At 49.7% G+C, this 15,176-nt stretch overlaps 1 protein-coding gene across 1 annotated transcript in view; it reads right to left on the bottom strand.

The window, feature by feature from the left end:
• Window positions 1-9,913, bottom strand: part of NACC2 (NACC family member 2) — a 48,411-nt gene extending 38,498 nt beyond the window's left edge. The window contains exon 1 of the mRNA XM_039379611.1: window positions 9,737-9,913. The gene's annotated coding sequence lies outside the window, so the exon portion shown is untranslated. The remainder of the gene's footprint in view (window positions 1-9,736) is intronic.
• Between the last annotated feature and the right edge of the window lie 5,263 nt (window positions 9,914-15,176).

The following is a 15,176-nucleotide window of genomic DNA, read 5'->3' as shown; positions in this document are numbered from 1 at the left end:
GGCTGCATTTCCCTTTCCAGGTGGAAAAAGAACGTACAAATCATGACTCACTTTATAAAACCTTACAAGAGAGCAGTAAAGGCCACTGGAATATTTTTGCTGTTTAAAATCCCTTGCAAATCAACACTACGCACTGTGGACATCACCAGTGGACAGATGTACATGGAGTGGTCCTCTGTATTTTGATGGTGGCCAAGCAAAAAAAAAAAAAATTAAGCTTGGTGGTGGGGTGATGGCCTGGACCAGACATGCTCAGGTTGCAGGTTCACTTGGTTTTTCCACCCCCTCCAAGTCCAACTGCAAGAAGTTAAATCCTCCCTTCTGCATCATTTCTTGTGCCAAATCCAGATCAGTCAGCAAGTACTGCAGGATACACCTCTCCTAAGGCACTCACAAACGAGGTAACAGCCAGTTTGGGATCTTAAAGGGGAGGTAAATGAGGAAACTTCCTAAACTGGATTGTAGAAATACTCATGGAGATACCACATGGCTCAGGTACCTCCAGCTGCCCTGCTGTGGCCACAGACTCCCAAGAGAATGCCCAGGTGTTTTCCCAAACCTGGGAAGGGTCTTGAGCTGGGACTGTTGGACAGCCCAGGAAGAGGGATGCAGCCAATCCTGTGCTCCTCTCCAGGCTGGTCCCAGCTGGGGAGCAGAACAGGATGGGGCATTTCAGGCTCCTCCCCAAACTGATTCATGAACCTTCAAGGACATGGGAGTAGAAATCCTAACACCACCATGTAAGGATATAAAAGTGCTGCAATCTGGAAGTAGAAGCATTGCCACCATCAGTAGACCTGAAAACCACCCAGAGCCAGGCCCCTTGAGCTGGTGGCACAGGTTCTCCAGCCCTCACTGCCTGACCCCACAGGAAACCAGCCTTGGGCTCAGTGCTCACACTGCCAAACCAAAGCACTACAAGTACACTGGGTTCAATCTACATTTTTACAGTTGCACAGGGAAAAACACCACCAAAAAAAAACCTCCTCAAAAAACCAAACAACCTAACAGTTGCCTGAAAAAACAGTTATTAGATTGCTTGCAATGAGTTGAAATGAAATTCCCACAGATTTTATTGTACTACTCGGATATTGATTCTGGTGTGCTCGGTCTGCAGCACAGAAATGCACCTTGCTAGAAATCCCACCTGTGTGCCGGGCCACAGACACGCACTGGGAATGTCTAGGGCTGCTTTTTCTTGCTCCCTCTCCCTTGGCCTACAACTGCCACTGCACATCAATAAAATAAGCCAGGAATTCCAGACAGTAGTGCCTTTGTTCCCTGCCTGCACGTCTGCCACCACCCAGAGAGATGGAAGAGCAGGGGGAGCTCACGCAGGAAAAGGAGAGTGTGACACCCACCAGAGCTCCCACCTCCATCCTGGTGGTCATCACCTGCCTGCACCTCTGAGGGCTTCTGGACCAGACCTCCAGGTAACCCCCGGGAGCCTGCCAGCCTTCCTGCTCCCAGGAATTCTCTCCTTGTACAGGATCCCCGTGGGACTGTAGCATGGGAAGGCAGAGACAGGTCAAACACACCGAGATATTATTGCTCTGGTGGGTTGGTTTCCTTTCCCTTCCCAAAGGCAGTTTAACTTGAGTGGCATAAACACTGCTGGTTTCACCCAAAGGCACAAACCACTGCCCTGTGCCAAAACAAATCCCCAGTTCATCCAACTGCATGAGCTGGGACATGGATGGGTCACACTCCGGGCAAGGTCTCCCCCATTCCTGCCATTATTTGATGATTCTGGATCCTCACTCCAAATTCTCTCAGGTTATAAATCCACGCGATGCCTTGACACAAAACAACAACACTATAAATTGTTTTTTTACCCACATAAAAAGGGAATAAAACAATTAAACCCCAGGCTCTGGTGTGTGCAAAGAGCTATTCCATGGCTCCAAGAAAGCACTTCCATCTCTCCGGCCGTCCAACACCCGCGTCCCTGTGATGCGGTGCCAGCAGCACGCTCTGTGCTTCATGGCTCACTTCACAAGGCATGAACCCAGCCCCCAAAGACTGCCAGCATGCTCTCCCGAGCCCTGCAGATGTTTCAGCTCCAGTGGGCTTCCCAGTCAGCCCACCAGCATCCCTCCCTGCTCCCCTGCCTGCGTGGTAACACACGGAACAGCGAGTGGGGAGGAGAGCGGAGCGGCTGGGAGACAACAACTCTGCAGCTTCCACAGTGCTCTTTGGTTTTTTTCTTTATAAAAAAAATAATAAAATAAAATTCATGCTTGCAGCATAAACATGAGCTGGGCTGGTACTCCACTCCTCCCTCAGCGGGATGTTCTCATCCTTCCACTTCCAGCTCATCCACTCCCGAGGCACATCCCTGCCCGGACAGCAGCACACCCACCCTCCCAACAACTCCAAACCCCGTCCCCATGCTGGGAAGGACAGTTGTGTTCTTCACTAAAGGACCTGCCCTTCCCAGTTTATCCAGCATCCCACAGGAGGTGCAGGAGATGTGAAGTTCTTGGACAGCACAGGCAAAGCTCTGGAGAAGGTGCCCAGGAGTGAGTCTAAGCCTCAGACTGACCAGCACAGAGTGTTCTGGATGGGCTGGACCTTGGAGCAGCCAAGCACAGCCCATGGCCTTGCTGGAGCTGTGGCACGGATCCTGGGAGCTGTCTGATGAGTCAAGAAGTCCCGTTGTTGGATTCACTACACAGCCTGGGAATTAGTCAATCCTCCTCTTTCGCCTGGGGAGGGGGGGCTGGCCCTCACCCAAATATTGTGTAAGCTGAAAAAGAGCTACTTAAAAAAAAAAACAACCCAAAACAGATAAAATGTAGAAATACTATTCTGGAGGAACGGGGGAAAGCTGAAGCCATAACAGCAAACGATTACTTGCTGTTCTCCCATTCCCTTCCTCCGAGAGCCTTAAAAAGGCTTCGCACCATCCGGCTCCGGCCCTGCTCACGTTACACTGGGATCAACCAAAGCGGAGCCTGGTGCTCATGTCCTGCCCAAGGTCACGGTGACAGCCAGCTGCCAAGGAGCCCAGCACTTCCCAGAGCTCTGCCCCAGCCTCCAACACCAGCATTCCCAGCTTCCCAGGCAAGACTCGCCCGGTGGGGAGAACACAGGACTCGGGAGCGATGGAACTGTGGGGCTGGTTTATACGAGGTTCATTTCCATGGACACCATGCAGAAAGCTAAGGTAACCTTCCCAACTTCCACTTTTTCCCAAGGCTTTTCTCTCGCCCTCCTTTTCTTCCCCCCAGTTCTTAAAAATCCAATTATAGCACGACTCTCTCAGCAGGGGTCAGTGTGGAATAAGAATCGCCCGAGTTAATGGACATGAGACCAAGAAAGATTAATGCCTAAATGGTTTCAAAAGTTGTATGATGCCGATTTCATTAACATTTTAATTGTAATGTATCTTTTTAATCTTCTTTCACACTAATGGTTTTATATGCTTCAAAAAAGAAAAAAACTGCTGACAACAAAAATATCAACATACCAAAATTACCAGACGGAACTGAGTGCTGTAATGGGAACTGAATGCAATGCAGAAAACCATGTTAATGATGCATTAAGAGTAGAAACCATGCTCAAACAAGAGTCAAAAATTCAGTGCTACACTTGCATGCCCTGTTTTTGTCTTCCCCAGGTGTCTTTCAGCAGGGTTGTGCTGAAGCAATAACCCCGGCAGCATTACCAAATGCTTAAATTTGTCCCCAGAAAGGGTGCTCTAAGCCTGGAAATTAATCTAATTTAACCAGGATGATACAGAGGAGCAGCAGATTCAGAGGAGGTGGCTGCTGCTGTCCATCACCCCTGAACAGCACCACCATGGGCTCAGGTGGAACCACAGCAGAATCCACAGACGGGAGAGACGCTGCCGCCACCGCCGCGCAAAATTTTATTTCACTTAATTAGAAGACAATTAAACCTAAGCAATAATGTTTCATTAAGCATGGGCATGTATTGATGGCGTGAGCACGGCTAAACGGAGGGAGGCGCAGAAGGAGAGGATAATTGAGGAGCAGACAAATGAAGTTTCAAACAAGTTTTGTTTGTAGGAAGGAGGGAGTGACGCAGTCGCCGGCACCTGCCCGTGGGGCTGGGCTGCAGCTCCAGGGGTGATCCAAAAAACACAATGTTTTCCCTCACAGTCCATCAGAATTTGCAAGAAGGGACAAGATCTGGTCAGAGGGATACAGACCCTCCATATGACCCTTAGCAAATCATCAACTTTACACCTGCAGTGAGAATGTGATTCCAACCACAACACAACAACCAAATCCTGCTCAGGTTTAGTCCTTTAGGGTCGCTGCAGCTGGTGCAGTGCACAGACAGGTTTCTAGTGAAGGAGCATCTATGGAGAGGGGTTACTCCTGTTTGTGGGAATTTCATTCCCACAGGATCTCAGCCATGAGCTTTGCACCCAAGAGAAGCATCTCTCCCACGAGGGATCCACGGTGCTCCAGGCCAGCCAGGCACATCCTATCCCACTGGAAGTCTCCCACCAGTGCTATCCAGGTCTCTTCCCTTGGAAATCAAGTCATTTTAACCACCTTCAAGTGTACAAATCCTCGTTCCCCATCTCTTTTGGGCACTGCTTTCTGCATGGCACACCTTGAAACACCAACCCTTTATTTATACACCTGCACATTACACCTCTGTGCAGCACAATGCCACCAGAGCTCTGAGCACCGAAACACTGCCACTCCTCTGCCATGTCATCACCAAACAGCACTTCCCAGAACACGCCTGCAGGGAACGATGCTCCCTCCAAACCCAATCCCCTTTTTCCTAATGTTTCATATAATCGGAGCGTAAATGTTTGTCCTGTGACAGGGAGAACTGGCATGTAAAACATGTCCCCCCACACACAATATATATATATGTATATATCTCCAAGGCTGCCATATGCTTCCCCAGTGGATACCACGATGGGAACGGGTGTGTGGAGCGGAGCCAGCGCTGGCACCCGAACACAGGGCCCACCATGGCTCTGCCACCGAGCCCACGAGCCCGAGGAAGCACAACCTCCACCCCCACTTAACTTGCAATTCTCTGCACATGCCACTGTGCTGCTGAAACTCGTCCCCCCCACCCTCCCCGCCCCAGACACCCAGGGATGAAAAACATCTGGCTCCTCTCCCCCAATCGATACACCCAGAAGAGCCCTGACTGCTACAAACGAGGTGCTGCGCAGGAGAGCAGGAATCTTCTCCTGCTGTTTTAACGAGTGATTAATAGATCCTGATATTGGCTTTACGGCCGCGGGGATGACACCGGGAGGTGAAGTGTTTAATCTCATCCCAGTGACTATATATGGTCACTCTGATGGAGTCACCTCCCTCCCCTCACGCTCCGCTGCCCTTCGCTCCTGGCACTGGGCTCTGCAGCAAAACTGGCAGGGCTCGGGCACGGCGCCGGTGCGCCAGAAGTCAGCAGACTCCCCACGTTCCTGTGCTCTCTCTCCCCCTTTCCTAATTTTTTCCGGCTTCTAAAAACCTTAAACTGGGAGGAGAACACGAGGAACGCACAAACACTCAGCAAAAATAACCCCAAAACCCTAAAACATTTTAAGAGTGTTTTACAGAGAACTGTTGCACGGGGGGGAAAAAAACCCCAACAAACCTGTCAAGTTACTTATGCTTAAATGTATAGTTCATAATCACTTAGAAGGTTGGGGGGTTTTTTAAATAAAATCAATCTTTTGGTGAGAAGTGTATCAATTTATTCAGCCCACACAGACTGGTTTGTTAGGGGAGGGTAGCTTGTGGCTGCTGAAGCAGGAGCAGCCATTCCTGCCACCCCCCCGCCCCAATCCACCCACCTAGGGGAAAAAAATGCACTGAACTATTTGTCTTCATAGGAAATCTAACACACAAAAATGTACTTGACACGCAAAATTCTTTTAAAAGTCCGACGTGAGGACCTCTGCAAAGCCCGAGGCCAAACTGCGCCGGCTGCGAGCAGCCCCGGGAACACACACAGCACAAAACCTGTGCCAAGGGCTATTTATCTTCATTTTATCCCACTGAGCCCTGAGCTTTCGGGGGGTCTCGGTCACCATAACAAATAATTGCTCCCGACACCACTGCCCCAACACCTCGTGCACGGGCTGCCAACACCAGCATCCCCCTCATCCCTCCCGGGGCAACCTCTGCCCAAACCTGGGGATGAGGGGGAGTGGGGGAACCTTCACCAGGCTGAGCCCCCCAGCAGGGAAAAGGAGGAAGCAGCTCCACAGGCTCCTTCCATCATCTACATGGCAGGCTCTGCCCCAGCAGTCTGATTTTTATTACCTCCGTCCCCATTTAGGAGCGACCACATGACAAACCCGAGCGCAATCCTGCCCGGGGAGCTCGCCTGGGATTGCCTCTCCCTCCCTGGGATCACAGCATTTTAGCAAGTTTTCCCCTTAGCAGCAGAATTTGCGGGTACAAAGAATGCAAGATTTAATTTATTTATTTTTTTTTTTTTTAAAAATTCCCGCGCTGCCTCCAAACAGTCGCTGGAAAACAAGTTGGACTGAGAAAAAAAAAAAAAAAACCCAAAAAAAAAACCCCAACAAAAAATAAACCGCTAATGAATCACAGTTCCTAGCAAATGAGCAATTGCAGTTGACACAATGAATTATGCCTGAAGCAAGCTGGGAAACATATTTTGCAAATGATCTCATCCACAGGCAAACCTGGCATGACACTTGATTTGCTAAAAAAGACACAAAGCCTGTCAAAATTCCTGTCACTTCACAAATAAAGTCAGGTAGAGAAAACCAACAGCCTCACCCTCTTTTAAGCATGCTTCACCTGTTTCTCAATTGCTTTACAGGCTTGATTTAATAATAAAAAAAAAACCCACACCACCCTCCTGTAGGTGTGCCCATCCCAGTGGGTGCTGAGGGCTGTTGGATCCGCTGCCACTTCCCTGGATGAGGAATAAATGGGCTGGGAAGCTGCTCTTTGGATGCCAAACACAGGCTCAGCTCGATTTGAAGCCTAATTGCAGCAAGATCTGATGCTCGCTCTGGCCATTAGGTATGGCAGGGACCTCACAATTCCCTTTCATTTCCTCCAGCTGAATGCCTGGGTTTTATTTCTTACATTGCATTCAAGTAAACTCAAAGAAAGGTAGGAAAAGGGGGGGGAAAGCCATTAAAGTGCAGCCCCCCTGCTCCTCAGCATCCCTGGAGCTCTCTGGGAGCGGTTCCCTTCGGCCCAGCACATCCCACCCTATTTCCCCACCTGAAAAGCTGCTGGCTCAGAAAACCTGGAAAAATTCAAACCCATGGCTGAACCCTCCCTTCTAACCCCATTTTGTCAGGCTTGAGTATTTTTAAACACAGAGCAAAGCAGGAGCCGAGTCCCAGCACCCTTTCACAGGTTGTTCCGTGCTGTCTGTCCCCAATCCACGTCACCCCAGTGCCAAGCTGAGTCCTGGTGTGTCACCAGGGCCAGCACATCCCTGCCGAGCCCGGCATGAGCCCTCCAGAAGGCCTGGCAGGGCCAAGGGCCTTTGAGAACAAGACAGTCTGAAATAAATATTTCCATTCCAAGGTGAGCTGGTTTGTGTCCCTGGCTGGGAAAGCACAGGCCAGTCTGGAGGTTTCTCCCAAGCCAACCCAGAGCTCACTGCATGGATCAGGCTCTGGCAGAAGGTTTCTTGGCTCTTGTTCCCCGAGCGCCGACCGGCAACGCCGCAAACGGCCTCGCGCCTCCCGACACTCCAGCTGGGATTGGAGCCAAAGCCCAGGCCAGAAGGGACTCACCTGGATGCTCCAGGCAGGATCAAGTTCAAGGAGAGCGGATTTTTTCCTTCCCTGGACTTATCAGCAGTGAGGATGCTCTGTGTCCCCTGGACCTGTCACTGGTACCTGCTGAGAGGAAGCAAAATCCACCCTCCTGCCCCAAATCCCAGCAGACTCCCTCAGGAAAGCACAGAGTCACGGCTGGGGAAAGGAAAAGGCTTTTATATTGCCAGAGGGCTCCAAAAATATCACTTCCAAAGTGATCCAGCATCAACGCATGTACCTTAGCTAATGGCATCCATCTGCTAAAACAAGGGGGGCTCTGGGGAAAGTTTGGGCAGCCCTGAACAACAATTTGGGGAATTCTGCAAAGCCACAGCCCAGCCAACACAGCAAGGGTCCCAGTGGGACCCCTCCAATGCTGCAGAGACCCCCCCTGCTCCTGCCCTGACGCCTGCATTTACCCCACTCTCTGTATTTCCAGCTGCCTTGGGAGGGTTTTTTGACAAATTTTAAGTTCCAGAAATCCATCCCCACCCTCCAGTGTCCCAATGCGACAGCTTTTCCCCCATGAAGCCTTAATTAAAAGGCCTCTGCAGGAGGAAAAAACCCAAAACACAGCAGTTACAACCACAGAAGGACATTTATTCTCCGGAGGAGAAGAAGAACCCTAATTATTTTATATTTGCCGCTTACTTCAAATCCAGCTACTATCACCTCCATTATCCACACCTTGGGGTCACAGACTTATTATCCTCAGCAACTCAGCTCATAAGGAACAGCTCAGCTTTATTCTTTTTGGTGAAAAACTTATATAATTTCAGAGCAGGCTGTGAATCAGGCAGGAAATTCGGGCTTAGCCGTGCTGGGAGGCTGCAGTTTGGAGCAGGACCGGGTCTCCCAGGGACCCCTCTGCCAGAGTCCCCCCAGCTCTCCCCATGGAGAAGCAGCAATTTTCCCAGTTTGTTTACCGATTCCAGCTTCTCCTGCTGTTTAATATTTCAGCTGGAGAAGGTGAGCAGGCACGCCAGCCCCTCAATTACCCAGGGCGAGAGGCAAACACTTGGCAGGCACAGAGCACATCAAGCTGCCCGCAACCTCGCAAATGCCTCCGGAAAGGAAGGGGGGGTGCGGGTGGAGGGGGGAGAGAAAAGGGAATATTCAAATTAATGACCCGGCGGGTAATGGAGGCTTGGCTGGAAGTGATCCTGCACTTTGCCATCGCTCGGGCCGGCGGGAGCAGCACGCGATGTACCGCTGGCGTTGGGTTTTCCTACGGCAGGGAAGATGTTTGGAGAAGTCCTTGAGCGCTGTAACTACAGCAGCTGCAGTGGGCAGGGGAGCGCCGGCGCTCCCCAGATCCAAACCCAGCTCTTTTATCCCAGTTTTTCCACCACGAAGCTCACGAAGCCCCTCGGGACAGAGGGGTCCCCGCGCTGGGATGGGGGGCACAGTCCATGGCGAGACCCCCCGTGAGCCCCCTCCAGGAGGGCACTTCACCCCCCCCCGACTCGGGGATCCTCCCCCAACCCCCAATTCCAGTGTTCCGCCGCCTTTTCCTTTTTAATACCCCCCCTTTCACAGCGTTTTCCTCCCCGCGGGAGCGAAAAGTCCGCATTTATCCCTTATCCCGACCTTCAGCCCCGCAGCCCCTCCAAGGCTGGTTGGGGGGGGTGTCCAACAACCCTCCCAATTCCCACCTTGCTGCAGGACCGGCAGGAACTCCGCGACCCCCCCAAACCCCGCTCCCCACGCCGGGGGTGGGGGCGGGGGGGTGTCCCCCCTTCCCCTCCCAACCCGCGCACCCCCCGCACCCCGCGGTGCGACCGAGCCCCCCGGGGACCCCCGGAGGATGCGGGCGGAGGGCGCGATGTGCGCGTCCCCCCCCGCAAGCCCCCGAAGCCCCCGAGCCCCCCCGGGCGGTCCGGGCGCTGCGGCGGCGCCGGGGGCTCGGTGCGGGGCCGGGGGTGCCCGGCCGGGGGTCCCCCCCCGAGCGCGGGGTCCCGGCGCGGCGCTCACCTGCGGGGCGCCGGCCCCCGAGGCTGCCCTGGGCCTGGCGCGGCGGGGCCGGGCGGCGGCAGGAAGTGATTCCAGCCGCTCCTCACATGGACTTTCCCTGACCTCGCCCAGCAGCGCCGGCAGCCGCCGCACAGACCGGCCCGGCGGGACCGGCACCGGCAGCGGCTCCGCGCCAGGGCCGCCCGGGGGCGGGCGGGGGACGGGGCTCGGGGGGCGGCACCGGCCCCTCCGGGGGCACCGGCGGGAGGAGCCGCGGGGGGCGGGACCCCCGAACGCCCCCGGCCCCGCTCACCCCCACCCGGGGCCGCGGGAGGGGCGGGCACGGCCCGGGAACGGGGCGGGAACGGCGGGAGCCGGGATCGTTCCCTCGGGTTTTAATTTATGCTACTCATTGTATTCTATTTGGGTTTATTTGTTTTTATTTTATTTTTTTATTTATTTTATTTTTATTTATTTTATTTTTTATTTATTTTATTTTTATTTATTTTATTTTTTATTTATTTTATTTTTATTTATTTTATTTTTTGTTTATTTTATTTTATTTTTTATTTATTTTATTTTTTGTTTATTTTATTTTTTATTTATTTTATTTTTTATTTATTTTATTTTTATTTATTTTATTTTATTTTTTATTTAATTTAATTTATTCTTTCTTTATTTAAATTTTTTATTTATTTTATTACATTTCATTTATTTCATTTATTTTTTATTTATTTAATTTTATTTTTATTTATTTAATTTCATTTTTATTTTATTTTTTATTTAATTTTTATTTTGTTTTATTTTCCATCTAATTTTTATTTTATTTTTATTTAATTTAATTTTATTATTTATTTATTTATTCTATTTTATTCTTTTTTCTTTTATTGTGTATTTATTTTATTCTATTTTATTCTATTTTTATTTTATTTTTTGTTATATTTTATTTCACTTATTTTTAATTTATTTTACTTTATTTTTTATTTTTTTATTGCTTTATGTTTTATCATCTATTTATTTATTCACTTTATTCTTTTACTCTATTTTATTGTTGCTTTATATTTTATTTCATTTTATTATTTCATATTTTATTTTCTTTTTTCCTTCTCTTTTTCATTTTTCATTCCATTTTGTCATTTCCTTTTTATTTCATTGTAATTTCTTATTTCTAATTTATTTTTCCCTTATTTTTTCACTTCATTTTCTATTTTTTTCCCTTCATTTTATTTTTTTTTTCATTTAATCTTATTCCTTTTGGTTTTATTCACCCTTATTCCTTTATTTTGTTACTTTATTCATCATATAATTTTTTTTCTTTGATTTTATCAGCCTTGGTGCATTTACTGAACTTTGCACCAGGGGCATCCCCCAATCCCACCGGCTGCATCCACTGGGATTCTGCATCCCCAGGGAGCACTCCCAGCTCCGGAACCTTCCTCCATCCCCACCACTCAAGGGAAGCACCAAGGGAGACCCAGGGGGCCCAGAGCTCCCATCCCTGGGAAAACCCACTGGAGTTTTGGTCTTTGTGGACCCACAGCTCCCAATATCCCGGGCTGCCCCTTCTTCCATACCCTTCTCCAGCAGAAAAAGCCTTTTAAAGCATCACAGACAAAAAGCAGAGTTATCTGAGGTGGGGCTGCTCCAGCCTTGCAGACACATTTCCATTCCACATCTCGTCCTCCAGCCTAAAAAAAAAAATAAAAAGACATTTTGCTTTGTTGCTTCTCTAAGCCCAAAATATGAAAATCAGCACATTTGCATGATGAAAGTGTGCGGTGCTGGCCCGACTCTGCTAAACACATTTCAAAGGAGTAACAAAGCCCCTCTTTACGACCCCTCTGTTTGCTGCCTGCTTTGCATGCGAGATCGCGTCAGAACTTCTCGGAATCTGGAAGTTTCCTTCCTCTCGCTCTCCCGAAACATTTATCATTTCGAGGCTGCCTTAAAATCCGCAGTGAAATATCCCCATATTTTAAAAATCAACATCGGATGCCTAGAACTGCTCAAGGCTGAGGAATTTCATTAGCACTTGACACTTAAAAAAAACAGTGTCAGGTCGGGACAAACACATTTTCTTTTCTGCTCAAGATAAAATCGGGGGTTTTTTTTTTTTTTTTTTTTTTTTTTTTTAGAAATGATGCATGAGAAACATGTCCCAAAACTGCATTGTGAGACAGAGCAGTTGTATTCCCTTCAAATGTGACGTTCCCAGCTGCCCTCCTTTGGTTTTCATTGAAGCATCTCAACATCAGTTCATCAGGAACTGTAATAGGAAGAGGGGGAATGGATTTAAGCTGAAAGGGGGTAGATTTAGAATAGATACTAGGAAAAAATTGTTCCCTGTGAGGGTGGGGAGGCCCTGGCACAGTTTGCCCAGAGAAGCTGTGGCTGCCCCATCCCTGGGAGTGTCCAAGGCCAGGTTGGACGGGGCTTGGAGCAATCCGGGATAGTGGAAGGTGTCCCTGCCCATGGCAGGGAGTGGGACTGGATGATCTTTAAGGTCCCTTCCACCCCAAACCAGTCTGTGATTCCACGATTCTGCACCTGCATGGACACCCACTCCCCATTCCATGGAGAAGGGAATTGGGTGATGGTGTCCCTGTTGGCCACCTGCCAGCAGAGCAGAGCTGCTGAGTTTCATTCCAGCTCAAACATGTGGAATATATGAAATACCTCCCGCAAGAGCTCTCCCTGGCACAGGAGATGCCCCAGGGTGTGCCCAAAACACCCCATCCACCTCCTGGGTCTGCTCCTTTGGGGCAAAGACCCCTGTGGGATGACCAGCACCATCCCCCTGTCCCTCCTGGAGCACCACAGCCCACACCAGGTCATCCCCACGTCAGAGAGGACGTGGGGACACGACTCAGGTCATTTGTGTCACCCCAAGATGCTTCAGCTCAGCGCAGGGACGTGGCTTTTGGAAGCCCCCAGCACCCCTCCGGGGGTCACAGGAAACCCAGCTACATCTGTGGGGAGCTGCACGGAAAACTCCTGTTCTTCCTCCAAACAGGAGAGAAAACCCGAGCTCTGGGACTGGCCCGGGGCCTCCCCAGCTCGGAGAGAAGAGCAGAGAGCCTGTTAATGCTGCAGCCCGGGGAGCATCTTCCCTCCCTTCAGCCATGGACATTTTAAAAATGCTCTGTGATGGAGAAAGAAACATTTCTTAAGTACCATTTGATGTCTCAGAATGGCTCCAGGGCGAGAGAAAACATGTTTATTTACTACTATGCTGATTTTAATGCGAAAGATTGGTTCAGTGACTAGAGGAAACAAAACAGGCAACATTTTCCATAATGTCTGCAAAGTGTTCTTGGGCTGTGGAAATATTTTCTTTCTTTCTCTCTCTCTCTCTTCTCTGCATTTTTTTTTTTTCAATCTAGCATTTCAAATTGAAGAATGGCTTGAGGGCTGAAGAAATCACTTGATAAAATACCCAACATTTACATTCTTGAAGGAGGAAAGCTAACTTTTTTTTTTTATTATTTTTTTTTTTCCATCTGAACAGTGGTTTAGTGAAGCAGAAGAAACAATCCTGCAGCATCCCACGTCCCTTTAACCCTTTCTGGCTGCAGCTCTTCAGCTAAACTTCAGCTCTTCGTTGCAAAGCTTCAGAGATTTTGTTCCTTCTCCAAATTCTGGGCTCTGAGGACGCTGAAGGTGGTTGAAATACACTTTGTACCTTGCTTTCCAGGTGTATTTCTGGATGCCTGTGCCTGGCTGGGGACCAGCCCATGGCAGGGCATCGCTGCACCAATCTCTGATTTATTTTGTGCAGGGTTGTGACTTTCCAGCAAACTTGGTGATGAAAAAAGCCCTTCAAGGTCTTTCCAACCTTCCTGCCTCCAGAGGTGCTGCTGTGGGGATGCCCATGGACACGGCTGAGGAATGCCATGGGCTGGTCCCCAGCACTTTGCTGCAGTGGGAATCACCCCAAACACTCACCAGGGCAGCTCCAGGTGGAAGAGGACTCTGGAAGACGTGCAAAAATCAAGGAATCTGCTGAGAGACTCCTTTTCCTTCAGCAATCCTTCAGATCAATGGTCGTATTAGGAGGAATTTTTGTGGTTTGCTTTGTTTTATCTCTCCAGCCCGACACATGTGACCAATATTTGTGCTACAAGGCCATCTGTTAGGTAGAGAAATCACCTGCTACCAGAGCCCTTCCCTTTGATGGCTCATTTAGCCACCACTTGAGCACAATTGGCATTCACGGAGGGAGGAGAGGACAGGCAGCTCCATTACAGCTGAATAAAGTTCATTGGGATTAATATAACTTATGAATAGCAGCAAATAACAAAACAAAACATATTAGGAACCCTTGTTTACATGCATTATTTATTTGTTCCAGAGGGATTTGCCTTTTCCTCTGGGAACACACCTCTCAGCCCGGGGCTGAAGGGAGGTGTAACACCTGCCTTTCCCTTTGGGAAGTGGAGATAAAGAGGTTTGATGACAACCTGTGGCCATCCCAGGACTTCATCTGCTCTGCTTCTGCTCCTTGCCCATGTTGTGGTGTCTTCCTTCCACTTCCCACTCCAGGATTACCCTCTGCTCCCACCATGGAGCCTCCCTGGCGTGTGTTTCACTGGGAAAGCCTCAACCCCGCTCCAGGAAATCTCTCCCGAGTCACAGGGGTCTCATTCCAGCCCAGTAATGTTTCCAGGTCAGCCCCCACGGCTCCCTTGGGAGGCCTGGGGCTCAGAACTGGCACTTTGATGGGTCTGAGCTCCCTGAGCCCAGCCATGATCCCGGGATGTCACTGCCATCCAGCCCCCTGGTAACATCAGGGATGATGAGCTGAGTATCCAATGGAGCCTCCGGTACCCACCACACGCGAGGAGGGATGGGGTAAAACACCACATTTTGGGACAAGCCCTTGAAATCTTTGCTCAGTCAAAGCTGCAGGAGCCAGGGAGATGATTTCCTACCTGAGAAAGCCTTTTGTTTGTTGTCTTTGCTGGCTATTCAGCTCAGTCATTTTTTTCCCCTCCTCTCCAGCTTCAAACAGGCTCTGATGGCTCCAGTTATCCCAGCTTTCTGCTCTGGCTCCCATGATGTCAACCAGGAAAAGGGAAGCACAGGCTCTGCCACCTCACTGCTCTGGGCAGGGCTTTCCCACATCAGCATCCCCAGGAACAGGATGAAGTCACTCATGGGATAAAACACTGCTCAGAGGGAGCCCGTGGGATGGATTCGGATGTTCATGGAATCACAGAATGGTTTGGGTTGGAAGGGACCTTAAAGACCATCTTGTTGCACTCTCCCTGCCGTGGGCAGGACACATTCCACTAGACCAGGTTGCTCCAAGCCCCATCCAACCTGGCCTGGAACACTTCCAGGGATGGGGACAAGTTAGAGTTGTTATTTTTTATGAAGGAGGTAAATAAAGTTCTGAGTTCTTTACATGAAGCACCTACACAAGGCTCGAGCATCGCCCCGAGCCAGGCAGCTGATTTGG

This window comes from Pipra filicauda, unplaced genomic scaffold, assembly GCF_003945595.2.
Source record: "Pipra filicauda isolate LSUMZ 115617 unplaced genomic scaffold, ASM394559v2 scaffold170_size1570365_pilon, whole genome shotgun sequence".
NCBI lineage: Eukaryota > Metazoa > Chordata > Aves > Passeriformes > Pipridae > Pipra > Pipra filicauda.
The sequence above is the reverse complement of the archived record's forward strand: the minus strand, read 5'-3'. Positions and strand labels throughout refer to the sequence as shown.